The sequence below is a fragment of the Neovison vison genome, chromosome 14 (genome assembly GCF_020171115.1).
Source record: "Neovison vison isolate M4711 chromosome 14, ASM_NN_V1, whole genome shotgun sequence".
Lineage (NCBI taxonomy): Eukaryota > Metazoa > Chordata > Mammalia > Carnivora > Mustelidae > Neogale > Neogale vison.
Window position 1 is genome coordinate 37,266,298 of NC_058104.1, and position 17,351 is coordinate 37,283,648.

The following is a 17,351-nucleotide window of genomic DNA, read 5'->3' on the forward strand; positions in this document are numbered from 1 at the left end:
TTTTATTGAACACTTGCTATGTGCCAACCCCTTCCAAGTATTCAGGGGAGAACAGTGAACAAGACCTAATAGATCCTCATGAAGTTTTTATTCCAGTAAAGCCAAAGCAAGAAAATACATTAATTCATAAAAACCAGGAGTATATACGGTTATAAAATCAATAAAATAAAATAGGGCAATGTGGGGGCTACTTTTGGCTGGGCGATGACAGAAGTCTTCGGCAAGTCTCTACCTCCTCACCGCCTTCACCTATTTCATCCATCCCTCCACACCCCAGGCAATCACGAGTTTGTTCTCTGATCTGGGTCTGTTCAGTTTGTTTATTCCCTTTTTCTGTGTTTTACATTCCACGTATAAATGAAATCATATACTATTTGTCTTTTTCTGTCTGACTTATTTACTTAGCATACTACCCTTTAAATCCAGCCATGTTCTCCTGAACGACAAGATTTCCTTCTTTTTTACAGCTGATTAATAATCCAGTATATACACACCACATCTTCTTTATCCATCCACCAATGGGCACTTCCATCCATGGAATGCTTCCATTCGATGGGTTGCTTCCATGTTGTGGGTCTTGTAAACAATGATGCAATAAACACAAGGGTGCATACCTCTTTCTGAGTTAGAATTTTTTCTTTTCTTTGGGTAAACACCCAGCAGTGGATTTCCTGGATCATAGGGTAGTTCCATTTTTAATTTTTTGAGGAAACTCCATGCTGTTTTCCAGAGGGGCTGTCCCAGTCTGCATTCCCACCAACAGTACATGAGGGTTCCCTCTTCTCCACATCCACCTCAATGCTTGTTGTCTCGTGTGCTTTTTATTTTAGCCGTACTGACTGGTGTGAGGTGATATCTCACTGTGGTTTTGATTCACCTTTCCCCGATGCTGAGGGATGAGGGATGCGGGACCTCTTTTCACAAGTCCGTTGGCCATCTGGATGTCTTCTTTGGGAATATGTTGATTCAGGTCCTCTGCCTGCCTTTCTCTTTTTCAAATATCCAATGATAAAAAGAAATAAGTCATGGGGATGAAAAGTACACCGTAGGAAGTACAGTCAATGATATTGTAATAATTTTGTATGGTGACAGATGGTGACTACCCTTAGCATGGTGAGAGAATTATGTGGTGTACAGAATCGTTAAATCTCTCTGTTGTTCCCCTGAGAATAGTATAACATTGTATGTCAGTTATGCATCAATTTTAAAAAATTAAGGAGGCAGGGTGCCTGGGTGGCTTAGTTGGTGAAGGGTCCAACTCTTGATTTCAGATCAGGTCATGATCTCAGGGTCATGGGGATGGAGCCCTGCATTGGGCTCTGAGCTCAGCAGGGAGTCTGCTTGAGATTCTTCATCCCTCACCCTGGCTTCTGCAGGGAAACATCTTTTTATGAAGAACCAAACTTCTCAATGAATTACAGGAATCCAGGGGTGGGTCCCTGAGCCTTAAGATGCAGAAAATCTAGGTGGGGGCCAAAGTGGGACTAGGCACGTACTATCTCAACACAACCTTGGACCTGACAGACCAGAGAATGGCTGGAGCAGTAAGGATGGGGCCAGGGATTGAGACCAGGGCCTTGTGTGACACTTAACTGACTGAGTCCCCCAGGGGCCCCCCCATTTTTTTCTTTATAGGAAATAAATGATATTAACAATGATTATTATTACCTATGGTTTCTAAGCAAGCTACACTACTCTCTCAGTTTCCCTTTCAAAATACAGGCTGAATATCTAACAAAGGCAAGAAAACACAATCGTTTGTCCATTTCCTGTTAAATGTTTTGTTGTTGTTGTTGGCCAGACTTGCCAGACTGTTCCATAAAAGAATAGCTACAAACATACCGCAGGTGTTCCGAACAAACAAGGGAGAATGGGATTGGGTACCAGCATGGGACCACAGTTCTTGCCTGAGGGAAGTAAAGAAAGGGATCCAAAGCACATGTGCTCACTCTTCAGGTACGGGCAGCGGGTCACAGGCAGTTGGGGAGGCTCGGCAGGGGGTCACGGGTTACAGCATGACATTTGCCCCCTTAAACAAGTTAGTAATGGAATTTAGGAATGGTCAGATAGTTGAAGAACCATCTGTCAAACAGAAGCAGGGCTGAGAATAACCTCATATTCCACTTATAAAGAACAGAGGTAAAATGAAACACTTGGACCAGTCTTTGTCTCTCAATATCCTGCACTTTCATGTTACTCGGATCCCAGAGGGTCTGACTACGGTCTGGTACAGATGACAGAGCAATCCCAAAGCTGATAGACTCAGAGGTAAGACGAGGAACAGGCTCAGTGACAATCTTATCAACAACCTGTACAGAGTGAGATGAATTTTTGAAAAATTCTCCCAATGTCCTTAACACCTCATCAGGCAGAATCTTACAAATAGAAAGTAATTAAAATTGCATCTTCTTTGACCCAATTCAAAGAAATCTTCTCCAAGGCATGTTGGAATTGTGACACGTGCAGCAAGTCTCTCTGGGTGCCAGGAACTGCTATTGGAAATAGAGAATAAACTTGAGGGTATCAGCCAGGTGCAGGAACCCCCAAACATTAATTTGAGTCACAGTTGGCTGCACCGTATCAACCTATAAACACCTCTCCACTTTCAATTAACATTGCTCTGTCTCCTGTCTCGCTGAATATTATATTTAACTAATTTAAGAGGATTGGTAAAGAGAGTTTTCACACTTCACAGGAAAACATAATGAAATAATTATACGTCTACCTCCAAAAGGCATGAGAATATTGCATAAGCAGGCTTCAAGTCTTTTCAACTAAAGCCTCTCCCTGTGTCTCCTGACAGAGGGTTCATGCCTGAACTTTCACTTAGATGTAGATTTTTACACCTTTGTGCTCATACTTATGTTACGGGATGTTTGCTTACTTCTGCGGGATTGCGTTGTTGATATCTTTTTTTGGTCACGCAGTAGACTGGCTGTGGTGGCATGAGGCAGTCTGAGACACTGGCCACATGGGTTCATGGGTAGGAACGGGGCTGAGATTGGGGCCAGGAAAGAGTAATCCACAAGGGCTATCATGGCCGTTGGGACAAAGTTAATGCATTAGTGTCTAAGTCCCATGTATCAGTGAACCATTGATACAATAATGCTATGTAACAAACCATCTCAAAGCTCAGTGTTTTACAGCCACAAGCATTTATCTTCATAGATTTGGGTTCTGTACACAAAGGATGCATCCGAGAACTCCATTAGGCAGCAGGTTGGCTGGCCTTGGTTCCAGGCCACACACTGGGTGCTGGTCTGCTCTGTGTTCTTTGATCCAGGCTCAGAAGGTGGGGACTACTCAGTGCATGTTCTTCTCACAGTTATCCCAGATCTCCAGAGCCAAGCCAACCCTTGTAATCACACTAAGGCTCCCACTTACATCATGCCTGCCGATATCCCTTTGGCCAAAGCAGTCAAATCCAGGGGCTGAGAAGTATGGATCACCCTCAGGAGGAGGGATGAAATAGTATACATATGGACCTGCTGAACACTGATGTGACCCTTCACCGCCATGAAGGGCCAATCCAGTGGGCATGGCATGGAGTGAGTGAAGAGATAAAGACTGACCCAAAGCAGGCTGGGATTGAGGAGAAAGGCCATGCATCAGTGACCTACAGTGCCATGATCCCAGCCAATCCAGGTGGCATTTCAGGATGACTTGAGGGTTGAGCAAGTAGGAGATCTAGGAGACCAGATTTCAAGGTGCGACATAACGAGCAGGCTGGCTGTCCAGTCCACTGGAGCAGAACTTTAAGATCAGCTAGCCCTCTCCCCCCGGGGTTCCTAAGTCCATTTTTTAAAACACTGAGATCTGTATATATTTTAGGTGTACAACATGATGGTTTGACTCATGCATATATCAGAAATTGAGAGCTACAGTCAAGTGAATTAATACCTTGAATCAGTGTTCAGAGCAAAGGAATCCTAGAAAGCCAGAAGGGGACACTGAGAAGGGACCAAACCCCACATAAACGATGAAGTCCCTATTTAAGGAGTCATGACGGACCTACCTCACCATGGCTGACGGTGTGTTGAAGTCACAGCAGGAGGCCACTGACTCTGTCCAACAATGACGTCAGCTCCACCGAGCACAAAGGGACTCCCCTGCCCCCACGTTGCACCACTGCACCAAGGATAATATGGCCCTGGGAGATCTCTCTGGATGGACAGTCAGTGCTCAGGGTTCCAGTTGTACAATGCTAGGTAAACAATAGGTGCTCACTATGTACCAGACATTGCTCTACCTTCACGTGTGTTCATTTACCTAACCCTTCAAAAGGCCCTGGAAATGCAGGGAGATGAAGCTCAGATGAGTTAGGAACTTGCCAAGGGTTTCACCACTAGGGAGTGGTGTGCTGGGATTAAGATCCAGATAATCCTGGGGCACCTGGGTGGCTCAGTGGGTTAAGCGTCTGTCTTCGGCTCAGGTTGTGATCCCAGGGTCCTGGGATCGAGCCCCGTATTGGGCTCTCTGCTCAGCAGGGAGCCTGCTTCTCCCTCACTCTCTGCCTATCTCTCTGTCTACTTGTGATCTCTGTCTGTCAAATAAATAAAATCTTAAAAAAAAAATATATATATAAGATCCAGATAATCCAGGCCCTGTTTCTGACCACGGTTCTCTCCTGCCCCCAGGTAGAAAAGTCGGACTCACGAGGGGAGCAGGTGGCCTGGAATTTGCAGGGAACCAGAGTGAGTAAGCACAGTGGAGAAGAGGCACAGAATATTCTATACCAGATATATATTACAGCCTAAGAGAACGTCTGTCTGCCAGAAGGGTAAGTGATAGCCTCTCAATTCCAGTTCCAACTGCCAAGCTCAGTTCTATTTAAAAAACAACAACAAAAAACTCCTTCATAAAGTCTTATTTACTTAGTTATACCAGAATTTCTTAACTACTTTATTCAGAACAGCCCTAAATTGGAAACAACTGAAATATCCCTCCACAGGAGAATGAGTTAAGTATGTCAACATAGCCCATTTTTACAGTGTGCCTTGGACCAGCAACCAAAGAACCAGAGTTCTGATAAATGCCATACAATACATGGATCTCAAAAACACCCTGTTATTCAGGAAAAAAAAAAAAATCAAACCCCTCCTCCTGCCTTTGGGCTGCCTCTGTGTTTTTTGACACAAAGGGTGGGTCTATTTCTAGACTCTATCCTGTTCTTCTATCTATACGCCTGTTCTTGTCAATTACGCCACACTGTCTTGATTACTATAGTTTTCTGGTAAATCTAGAAATCCTGTGGTGTGATCTTCCAATTATGTTCTTCTTTTTAAGAGTATTTTGACTTTTCTGGGACTTCCAGCCATGCATTTTTAACTACAGTAAGCTTTGATCACCTTTTCCTTGAAAAACTAAATCCTTATTAAAGGATCTTCTGGATAAAAAGAAAAAAAAAATAAAATGATTGCAGAGTCTCCCTCCTTCAGTACTCATGGAATAAATAAACATTAAAAATAATCAGAAAGGTCATCAAAAAGAACGAAGAGAAGGAGACTTTCAGAATACTGAAACCTACAAATGCTTCACCAAGTAAAGAAAGAAAACTTTTAGAGCGGGATGACTCCTGACTTCTCACTCCAGTGGGGTTCTGGCGAGGTTACAGAAACCCATGTATCCTCAGGAATGTTTCCAAAGCAGTGAGATGAGTGGACAGAGGTGGGGGAGATCTGTTCCTGCTCTGGCCAGCAGGCAAGTGACCTAGGTTGCTAGGGAGAGAGGCGAGTGAAATCAGAGAAGCAGAAACATGCAGTGATACTTTTGATGGGGACAAAGAGTTACATCACCCTTTGGACTAGGGAAAAACTTGAAGGGAGGGGGCTACCCTCCAAGATAGCTCCTGGGTAGAATCTGGGTACTGGCAGAGGGCAAGGGATGACCTCCAGGAAGAGAATAGAGTCTGGTTGTTCTGGGAAAGCCCTTACCTCCACCTGCCCTCCACCTGCCAGCCCACCTCACCTTGCCCCACAAAATTCCAGCCCTTAGACTGTTCTTTGGAAGATCTGGCAAGAGGGAAACTTCAGCCTTACTCTCTCGTAGCAAGTGGAAAACAAGAACAAAACCAGAAAATGGCAACAACACCGCAGACCTATTTTGAGGGGAAGGAGAGGGATGGGAAGAAGCATGAGATGGACCCTGGAGATGAGGAAACCTGCCTGGAAGAAAATGCCGGAAAGAACAGGAGGAAACACCGCCCAGGTAATTCATAGCAAAGATTCTCACCGGAACATGATGTCGACCAAACGGGAATTCGATGACAAAATGAGGTTTCCAAAGAATAAGGCGTCTGGGGAGGATCACAATGCTGAGAAGACAAATTGAGACCAAATAATATTCACGCAGAACTGGTAATTGAGAAGCATCAAAGAATAAAATAGACTGAGCCGAAAATTGATTTACTAACATAGAAGCAAGTCTTGACATAATTGCATTTAAAATAAAGAAATAAGACCATGAGATTAAAGCACTTAAGGCAGGTGGTAGGGAAACACGGAGGGCGCAGTAAGCCAATGTTAAGACCACGAACATCCCTGAAGTAGGAAACTCAACAAATACAAAAAGAAAAGAAAGGCAAATAAATTCAAGGGACAATTTCCTGAAACCAGAAGGAAAAAGCAATGTGCAGAATGGAAGTGCATATTCTCTTCCAGGAGAAGGGCATGCCATGGACAACGGAAAAAATCGAGGTGGCTTCGGGCGCCTGGGTGGCTCAGTGGGTTAAGCCACTGCCTTCGGCTCAGGTCATGATCTCAGGGTCCTGGGATGGAGCCCCGCATCGGGCTCTCTGCTCAGCGGGGAGCCTGCTTCCCTCTCTCTCTCTCTGCCTGCCTCTCCATCTACTTGTGATTTCTCTCTGTCAAATAAATAAATAAAATCTTTAAAAAAAAAAATCGAGGTGGCTTCAAACTTCTCCACCATGGCATTAAACATCAGCGAGAAAATGGAGCAATGTTCGTAGAGGCTTGAGGAGAAGGAACTAGAATTCTAGAACCTTCCTTCCTGTCACTCGGCATAAATGAAACAGGGCAAATGTTCTTCATACTTAGGGTGAGGCTGTCCAAAATTAAAATAGGAAGTTAAAAGTAGCATTGATTTCTACCTCTGCAAATATATATTTTCTTTCACCATAGAGGGCTTTTGTTTTATTTTATTTTTTTAAGATTTTATTTATTTATTTGACAGACAGAGATCACAAGTAGGCAGAGAGGCAGGCAGAGAGAGAGGAGGAAGCAGGCTCCCTGCTGAGCAGAGAGCCCATGCGGGACTCAATCCCACGACCCTGGGATCATGACCCAAGCTGGAGGCAGAGGCTTTAACCCACTGAGCCACACAGACGCCCCGTAGAGGACTTTTAAAAGGAATGATACATTTCGTGGTCCTTCAGTTTCACTTCATTTGTGTTTCCTTCTGTCAATTTCAGGAACTTTTGATTTAGGCACTCTTCGGTTCAATAGCAAACATATTATAACTGTATTGATTACAGTGCCTCTGTCTGTCTGCCTTTCTGGGTATCTGCTGGAGGGCTGTCTGGAATGAGACATACTCCATGTTCACGATGGCTATTTTTAGGTATGAAGACTCCGAGGGATTTCTTTTACTTCCTTCTTCCGACTTTGGCACCATTGGAATTACTTATAATGTGGAGGCAGGGTTTTAAACATGCAGTCATTATTTTAAAAGCTAAGAACCCATACCAGCGTGGTATAAGGACACTTTGCTTGGATAAACAGAAAGCAAAAGCAACTAAGCAGAACCCTAATGTCAACCTCTCAAGACTTATTTCTGGGATAGCAGGACAGAGAACCCTATCAGGGCCATAAAAAGGAAAAGTCCTTCATAAGAAAATGGGAACTGAATTAAAAACAATAAATACCTAAAATATATTGAATATTTCCACCAGCCAGACACTATGCTAAGAACTATACATTGATTTTTCTCATTTAATTATGACCATAATCCTGTTAAGTAGGTATTACCATAACTCATCATCTCACACTCAAGGAGACCTTGGCTCGGGGAGGGGTGGGGGGAGTAACCTTCCCAAGGCCAACTTGAATTGGCAGGTCTGATAACTGGATTTCAAACACAGCTTTCGTCAACTCTGTACAACCCACTTTTCTAGAAAAGAAGGTTCAGGGTCTAGAACGCAGTGGGTTCAACCTGTCTGAGCTTCCTGAAGTTAGTCTCCCACAAAGGTCATGTGACTTACTTACCTTCCAATGGAGGAAGGTCATGGAGGCTCATGAAGGTATTTCCAGTAGGATGATTTCCAGAAGCTGCCATCCAATGCTGGCTGGTGTCCACTCTCTGCTTTCCTTTGGAGTGTATGATTATCTTGGAAAAAAATAACATCCATCCGCATGGATCCCTGGGTCCTGCTTGGCTTCTCCCATTGCCAGGAGAACTTGATTTCAACTTGGAAGTGCTCCGTGTCCAGAAGTCTGGTCCTGACTCTCTCATCACCCCCGTAGGGTCTTATGCAAAGCCTCCACAGGTAAACACTGACCTGCCGTACCAAGAATACGAAGTATCATCTTTCCTGATGTAATTTCAACACCCTGCCCCACACCATGGGAGTGGTGTGTCCACAAGCCAAGGAACACCAGCAGCCACCAGAAGTTGGGAGAGAGAGGCATGGGACATGGGTGGGGGTGGAGCTCGGGGCGGGGGGTGGATTATTCTTCAACCCAGACAACACCTTGAGTTTGGACCTTGGACCTCTTGAACTATGAGGAAATATTCTTTGTTTGACTTAAGCTGCCAAGTTTGTGGTGATTTGTTAGGGTGGCCCTAGGAAAACCGACACATTCCCAAAGCATCTACATCACCAATATCTATCCTGCCACTCCCAAGGCAAGTCATGCTCAGGGAGTATGAGTTGAATTTTCTCATGAATTCACCCATTGGTTCAGCGATGGGGACAGCAGGCTCAAAAGTCCACCCAGCTGCCTTTGACGTGGACTGTGAGCTCCGTGGGGTCAGGGACATTGGGTTCTCACCCACAGCTGTACCGGTGTCCAGTCGCATTTGTCAAAGGAAGGATGTCGAGGTAAGGGCACGTAAGACTCGCCATGATATGGAAAATAGGCGGAAAGCCAGAGGATATCGATGGCATTCTCCAGTCACTTCCACCATGGAACTTGGCTGGATAATTATAGGAAACTCACTTATATTTTCTGGGTCCTGGGCTCCTCATCTTTAGAACAGATATATGAAAACCCAGCCCTCATTATTTCAAGGGATTGTTGCCAAGATCAGAGACCAGCATCAACATTTAGAAGTGTTAAGACTCAGAAGTTTGTGTTGTTAGTGTTATTCCTAGAATAGAGGATCCCAGTTTTACAAAGAAGCCTGTTTCAAACTACTGAAATAGGGGAACCTGGGTGGCTCAGTGGGTTAAAGCCTCTGCCTTCGGCTCAAGTCATGATCTCAGGGTCCTGAGATCAAGCCCCGCATCGGGCTCTCTGCTCGGCTGGGAGCTTGCTTCCCTTCCTTTCTGCCTGCCTCTCTGCCTACTTGTGATCTCTGTCTATCACAAATTAATTAATTAATTAATTAATTTAAAAAAAAAAACTACTGAAATATTGTGCTCTGGCAGGGAAGTGGGAAGGGGTCCGAGACAGGGACCATGAAGTCTGGCACAAAAAGAGGGGCCCGAATGGTGCCTGGGATTCATCCCCCTGGGATTCTGGCTCCACTGTGGAATTAACATGTGTCCCCTGGGTTCCAGGCAACGTGGAGTTCTGTCTTCATTTAGGGCTGACCTTGGAAGAGACCTTTGAAAGCCACTCTTCCATACCCACACTTAGAAATCGATTTCTCTTCCTTTTGATCTTTTCTGAGCATTTATGGAGAGCTGACTCTGTGCCAGGCATTTTACAGGAATAAGCTCTTTGAAAGCCTTGTACCCATTTTACAGATAAGCAGAGTCGTCATGGACGTGGAAAGGGTGGGGCTAAGATTTTAACAGGATCTTTCTGTGTCCAGAGTCTGAGCTCCTAACCAAATGCTTTTCTGCCCTTCCATCCATCTGCTGAACATCTTTTCTTGGAATGTAAAAAGCTGTCTCTGCTTCAAGAAAATCACAGAGTTAGAGAAAGCAGACACGTCAATGATTTACCGTTCAATTTGTGTATCTAGCAGCAAACACATATGCCTAATGCTATGAAAGTTCCGAGGAAGGAGGAATGCTCACTGTCTGGAGGATAATAGAAGGATTTACGAAGAAGGTGACTTTGAGCTGGGTCTTAGAGTATGAATAGGAGTTCGCCATTCTACATAGAAAGAAAAATAGCCCAGAGGTATGAGAGAGGGTGTTTGACCTGGGAAACGATGCTCACTTTACTCTAGCCACACTATGAGTTTTGTGTGTGTTTGGGGGAAGTGGGGTCAGGGGCCGAGGAGGCTGGGAGGGTGAGTTTGTGCAGCTTCTGAGTACTTTGACAGGGACCAGATTTTACCCTCTACCAGAAGTTACAAACACGTGGCCCCAGGAGCCCAGAATTGGCCCCGAGACGTATTTTGCTGAACCCGTTAGTGTTTAAAAAATTTTTTTAATTGGCTGCCAATGTTCGAAAGTAAGATTTCACATATGTATCAAGATTTCAGCTCTCATTTAAAAAAAAAAATCAAAATCTGGCACTACTGGGTCTGTATTTCTTTTTTTTTTTTTTTAAGATTTTATTTATTTGACAGAGAGAGATCACAAGTAGGCAGAGAGGCAAACAGAGAGAGAGAGAGAGAGAGAGAGAGAGAGGAGGAAGCAGGCTCCCTGCCTAGCAGAGAGCCCCATGCGGGGCTCGATCCCAGGACCCTGAGATCATGACCTGAGCTGAAGGCAGAGGCTTAACCCACTGAGCCACCTAGGCAGCCCCCTGGGTCTGTACTTCTTCATAGCTACTGACTAGAGCTGAAAAGATGTGGTCCCTTAAGGCCCCAGATCTTCTTCAGTTTGAAGCAGGGCCTACCTTCCCTGCCACACGTCCGCAAGCACCTGAAACTTCAGTTCTGACGAATGGAAATCATCTTGGATTTTTATGCAGAGAAGTTATCTGGTCTGATTTGATGTCAAAGCCATTCTGGCTGGAGAGTGCTGGACAGATTGGAAGGGGAAAACTGAAGTCGGAGAAACCAGTGAGGAGACCGTCCAGGAGCTCAGACCTCCAGAGGATGGTAGCTGGGAGGGATGGGGCTTGGCTTGAGTCACGGATGCGGAATGGGATCTCTGTAAAGTTGTTTTCATATCATTTTATTGTCTCCCTTACTGTCCTATTTAAAATCACACCCCACAACATCCACCTGTCTCCCTCTCCCGCTCTGTTTTTCTGCTTTACGCTCGCTTATCACACCCTGACATCCTGGATACTTTCCTTATTCACTTGTTTATTATCTGTCTCCTCCAACTAAAATACAAGCTCCACGTGGCCAAGAATTCTGTTAGTTTCAGGCCCTGCTGTATTCTCTGTGCTGGGAAAAGTGCCTGGCCCAGAACGCTTTTCTTGAAGAGATGTTTATTTCCGATGAGAAATGACATTTTAAATTATTTAACTATTGATCTATGTAAGCATCCCTAATCTCAATAGTTTGAGGACAACCGACATGCCAGGAGGAGGGGCCAGGTTTCCTGGTGCAGGTTTTCGTCGCCCAGGGGACATCCAGAAGGGTTCAGACCCCAATCTGGGAGGGCCCTACCCATCCCCGCCTGGCAGGCAGTGGCAGGTGCGTGGGGCAGGGGAGATGCTGGCTCTCAGAAGCGGGGCTCCAGGGAGACCCAGGGACATTCCCCCCCACAACTCCACACCCCAGCCCCCTGGGCCCACACATCCCTTGAAAGGAAGACCCAGATCAATTGTCCTTCATCTCCATTGTAATTTCTTCACTGGTTTTCTGAACAAGTGCCAAGGCTGTAAGAACCTCCCTTTGATGCTTAATTGCTTAATTATCGGTTTACTCCACCGACTTGAAGAGAGGGATTTGGACCACTTTTAAAAAGCGGGATGGGGGGTGCCTGGGTGGCTCAGTGACTTAAAGCCTCTGCCTTCAGCTCAGGTCATGATCTCAGGGTCCTGGGATCGAGCACCATATCCGGCTCTCTGCTCAGCAGGGAGCCTGCATCCCCCTCTGTCTCTGCCTTACCTCTCTGCCTACTTGTGATCTCTCTCTCTGTGCCAAATAAATAAATAAAATTTTAAAAAAATTTTTTTAAAAAGTGGGATGGGTTGGAGACTGCCCAGGAATTCAGTCTCCCCTCCCCTGGGCAGCAGTTCCTTGCCAGGGGTGGGGGCACTTCTTAAAGCCTGAGTTCAGGGGCCCTATCTCATCCATCCCCATTCCCATCAGGCCCCCTGCACCCCATGATGCCTCTTTATCCAGCTGAGTGCTCATTCCGGCAGTGAGTGTGGGGCTCTCCCAGCCCCCGAGGCTAACCACCAAGCACACCATTCCTTTTTTCTCCAAAATCATCTATATCTTTTCAAATTCTAGATGTTTTTCTTAATTCCGCTGGCACTCATTCATCCATTCATTCATTCACTCATTCATTCACTCATTCCATCTTTATATGTCCCAGGCCAAGTTAGGCCTTATATGCCCGGGCCAAGTGAGGCTCATGGAGCCAGAGGGATTGAAGGGGCAGGGATCTGAAAATGGCTAGCATGGAAATGACAGGTGGCCTGATAGTCTGGGCAGAACGTGGGGAGGGGTTGACTCTACTGAGCTGGTCGTAGAGGTGTGGTCTAGGTCTGTTGGGATCAGGACCAGCCTCAGGAGGGAGCAGCCTTTCGTGGTGCCCAGAAGGATGGTGGACGCTCAAGACGTTACTTTTCTTCTTCTCCGGTTTTCTCCCCCACCTTCCTGGTCTTGTTCTCTCACACACACACAAACACACTCACATGCACACACGCTGTCAAAAGGTAAACTGAGGCACACGAAATATTCTAGGAGTTTGAGCCTAAGAATTCATTTGTCTGATAGGAAGCAGCCCCCACCAAACCAGAAATGATCAGCACCACTCCACCAACAGGAGTCAGGGGCAGGCTTTTTCTAGAGAAGATGCTGAAGCAAAGGAAAGCAATTATTTGGTGATAGCTTTAAGCAATTGCCTGCCTAGAGAAAGCCTCATTGGCCGTTTGTGATTGGTTTGTCTTAAGGTTTACCTTTTGGATTTAGGATTTGTTTTGCTTGCGTAGACCACTAAGGCATTAGAGCCCCTCCCCACAACGGGTTTCCTGTTTAATTACAACACACACACACATTTAAAAGTCGTCAGTCAAATGGGGATAAAATAGCACATGGGCTCCCAGACAAGATGGGCAGTCCCCTCCCCAGGACTCTGTCTATACTGCCTGGCTTCACTGTGGCTCATTTTTCCTTAGGAAATTGGCCTAGTGGATCCAGTTTATCAACACAGAAATGTGCTTTCACACACTCCAATGGCCCAGTTCAATATGAGTTGTTTTTGTTTTTTTCTTTTGATAAGAATTCACACCGAGATGCCCTCCGAAAACAAGCCAGTGCCCAGCAGACAGGTGCTGCATAGATAGTCGCTCAACGCTGTGGCCAAGTACCAGACTCAGATGAGCTCCGCTCACGCACGGCCCGCTGGAGCTGCACAAGGCCAGCCCCGGATCCAGACCCCGGAGTGCAGTCCTCTCTATACCCCGCCTGTGTTTTCCTTTTCCTTTCTTTTTTTCAGCCAGTGTTTGGCAAGAGATTCAGCCAACAGAGGGATCTGTGGGATGAAGGAAAAAGCAAACACAGTGAAGACGTGGAAGGAGGAAAGCAGGCATCCACAGAGATGGTGAGGTGTGTGCGGGGAGGGCGTGGATGGACAAGCTACAGGCCACAGCCATGCTCTGTTCATGGGGCCACAGGAGGCGAGGAAAGACGTGTAGTCTAGAGGTCTTGGTGCTGACTCCCATAGCACATTTTTTGATATTTTTCCAACATGGTGGGCAAGAAAGTACTGCAGAGAAGGAACCCCAGCCCCCAAATTTAAGAGTGCAAAAACTAAACTTAGTATTTTTGCCTTTAAATCCAAGTATGTCTCACTCACCACCCCCATCCTGTCCAGAAGGGGAAATTGATGAGCCTCCCTCTCCCCCAGGCTTGATCTTGCAAATGTCCTGGGGTCTCACAAAAAGCAAACACTTGGGAGTTTCCCCGTGGTGGGTGGGTGGATGACAGTGGGCAGGGCCTCAATGTCGAGTGACTGCAAAGTGGAGTGCAGAGAGCGTCCATGGTGTCCACACTGGAGTGGACATGGCTTCTCTCAAAGCACCATATGGCGATCCCCACCACATCTGTCATCTTCCCAGGGTGCTAATAGGAAGCCAGACACAGACCTCCATGTTCAAGGGCACTGCAGCCCTCACTTTGCTTCCCAACCTTGGAGGATCCAACCTCTCTCTGCGTGTACCCTCAAAGGTCTCCATTTTCTCTCTTCCCTTCTCAACACAGATGCCTGCCTTCTAGTCTCAATAATGCCACAATAGCCAGGAAAAGGCTGGCTTCAAAATGGTCCCAATTTCTCCTAGAACTGTCCCTCAAATGCAGGGCCATTGAAAGGTTTAGCCTCCTGCTTGGATCCAACATGATCAATAAAATCTAACAGGAATGAAGAAACAGATGAACGTGTTTGTCGGTCACCCTACCAGAAGGTTCCCTGCAGATTCTCTGGGCCAGTTAGTAGAAGGTCCCACTGAGATTGAGGTGACTGTCATCACTGTGCTGTCCTAGGTGGTGGTTTGTTCTAGTAAGGAATGCATCATGCATTGGGTCATCCACACCTTTGTGCATTCCTCACCATGTGGACTCTGGGTTTGGCCTTGAGACTAGCTCTGGCCAGTGGGACATGGGCAGACATGGTACCAGCAGAGGTCTGATGAGTGTTTGTGCACTGGGGCTCGCTCCTTTGGAGAGCACTGCATAGAGAAGCCAGTCTAGCATACTGGAGGGTAAGAGGCCACGTTGGGGAAAACCAAGATGCCTTGGCCAGCAGCCAGCACCTATTAACTGCCAGATATGTGGCTGCGTTGTCCCATGGATGGCTGCGGCCAAGCCACCTCTCCAGCTGAACCTAGCCACACAAGTAAACCCAGGCATCAACATTGGGGGAAAGCCCAACAGACCCACTGAATGGGGGTGGTTTGTTGTATGATGGTGGATAACCAAAATTATTTCTGACCACAAGACTTTGTATGCCAACAGCTAGAGAGCTTTTTTTTTCAATAGAGTTTATTTTTTAGAGAAGTTTTAGATTCATAACAGAATTAGAGAAATGTCCAGAGATTTCCCATATACCTCCCGCCCCTACACCTGCATGGCCTCTCCCTGATATCAGTATCCCCCATCAAAGTGGTACATTTGTTATAACCAATGATTCTACACTGACACACCAAACTCCAGAATCTATATTAGGGTTCACTCTTGGTCTTGTGCCTTTTACTGGTTTGGAAAATGTATAATGAACAGTATTGTACAGAATCCTATAGTATTTTATGTGATTATATGTATCATATAGCATAACTTCACTGCCTTAAAAATCTTCTGTGTTTGTTCCACCTATTCATCTCTCCCTCCCCCTCTTTCCCTGGCAACCCCTGATCTTTCTACGGGTTCATGGTTTGCCTTTTCCAGAATGTTCTATACTTGGAGTCATCCTATATGGATTTTTAGACCGACTTCTTTCACTTAGTAAATGCACATTGCAATTATCTCCATGTCTGCACAACCTGATTGTTCATTTCTTTTTAGCACAGAATAATAATGCATTGCTTAAATGGACCACAGCTGACTGAGCCATTCACCTACTGAGCGACATCTTGATTTCTTCCAGGTTTCGCTGCTATGAACAGCCATGTGCCGGATTTTGTGCGGATGTAAATATCAAAGAGTATTGGGATAAGTACCAAGGAGCGGGACTGCTGGGTCAGATGGTAAGCATATGTTTCGTTCTGTAAGACTGCCAAAGTGCCTCCCAATGCGGCTGCACCATTTTTGAATTCCCACCGTGGGAGAGAGTTCCTGTTGCTCCCTGTCTTCATCAGCATTCGATGTTGTCAGTGTATAGGGTTTGGGCCATTCTAATAGGTATGGAGTAGTACTTCAGTGTTGTTTTAATTTGTACTGCCTGATGGCATATGATAAGGAATGCCTTTTTTTAATTGTCGTTTCAAATTTTAATTTAAATTCTAGTTAGTTAACATACAATGTGATATTAGTTGCATCTTTCCATATGCTTTTTTGCCATCTGGAAATCTTGAGTGAAGTATCTGTTACTTTGGCTTATTTTTAATCAGGTTGTTTGTTTATTTGTTTTTCATTTAAGGTTCTTTTGCGTGCGTATATTTTCGATAACAGTCCTTTATCAGAGATCTTCTGCAAATAGTTTCTGTCCGTCTGTTCAAGGGGGAGCAGCGCCCCCTAGAGGCCAGCAGGCTGCTGGAGAAGGGCTGAGCTAGGCAAGGAGGCATTCTCCTTCCTGGAACTTGTAACCTACTGGGCTGGAAAGGGAGAGTGGCCAGATCAGAAGTACCCAAGATTCAGAATTTTAACAAGTTGATCTGCTCCCTTTGCTTGTACTCATACATTGAGTCAGCTGACTCAAAGCATCAAAATGAAGGAATGTCAAAGTTCAAAGATACATCTGGAAACAGAGGAGGATGATTTTTAATATTTTGCCTTCTAATAGAGAAACTCCCTAGAGACTTTATCAAATGAGGTGGGCACAACGCATTCAATCCGATTTCCTTTCCCTGAGAATAGGATCATTAAGGCATCCAAATTAACTGGTGTAATCATGAATTAAATCGAGCTCGTTTATAAGGGAAACATAGAGGCATCTTTCATCTTAATATCCTGACATGATTCTCCTGACTTGAAGGTACAATTAGGAGGAAAGTGGGAGGGAAAAAAACCAAAAAGCCCGTAGCTTAACCCTGAGTGGAATTGGTAATAAAACACCAGTTCCCCAGTGAACTGGCTGCCTTTCCTGTCCTCCTCAGCAGTGCTCATTATTTTATTTCACTACTTGATAGGTTGAAAAATTGCCTGCAAACTGGCTAATTAGGACTAAGAGTCCTTAGTAACGGGGGAGACAATTGCATTTCGAGAAATTAATGCTGAAATCGTGGGAGCCCATGATTCATCTGTTGAAGTGCATCTAGACCCAGAGTTCCCCTCACCATTGTGTTGTCCAACCACCTGTCCGGGTGGCCAGGCGATGCCAGCATTTGTCTGAGTTTGGGGCTTGTGGCGGTAAGAAACAGAAACCCGTCTGGAGGGAAAAGGGAGGCTCATCGTAAAGACACAGTGGCAATTCCACTTGGGACTCCTGGGGATGA

At 45.5% G+C, this 17,351-nt stretch overlaps 1 long non-coding RNA gene across 1 annotated transcript in view; it reads left to right on the forward strand.

The window, feature by feature from the left end:
* Positions 1-15,938, forward strand: part of LOC122895379 — a 217,710-nt gene extending 201,772 nt beyond the window's left edge. Inside the window, exons 3-5 of the long non-coding RNA XR_006382201.1 lie at positions 4,638-4,780; positions 13,703-13,812; positions 15,845-15,938. This is a non-coding gene — a long non-coding RNA (uncharacterized LOC122895379). The remainder of the gene's footprint in view (positions 1-4,637; positions 4,781-13,702; positions 13,813-15,844) is intronic.
* The last annotated feature ends 1,413 nt before the right edge of the window (positions 15,939-17,351 follow it).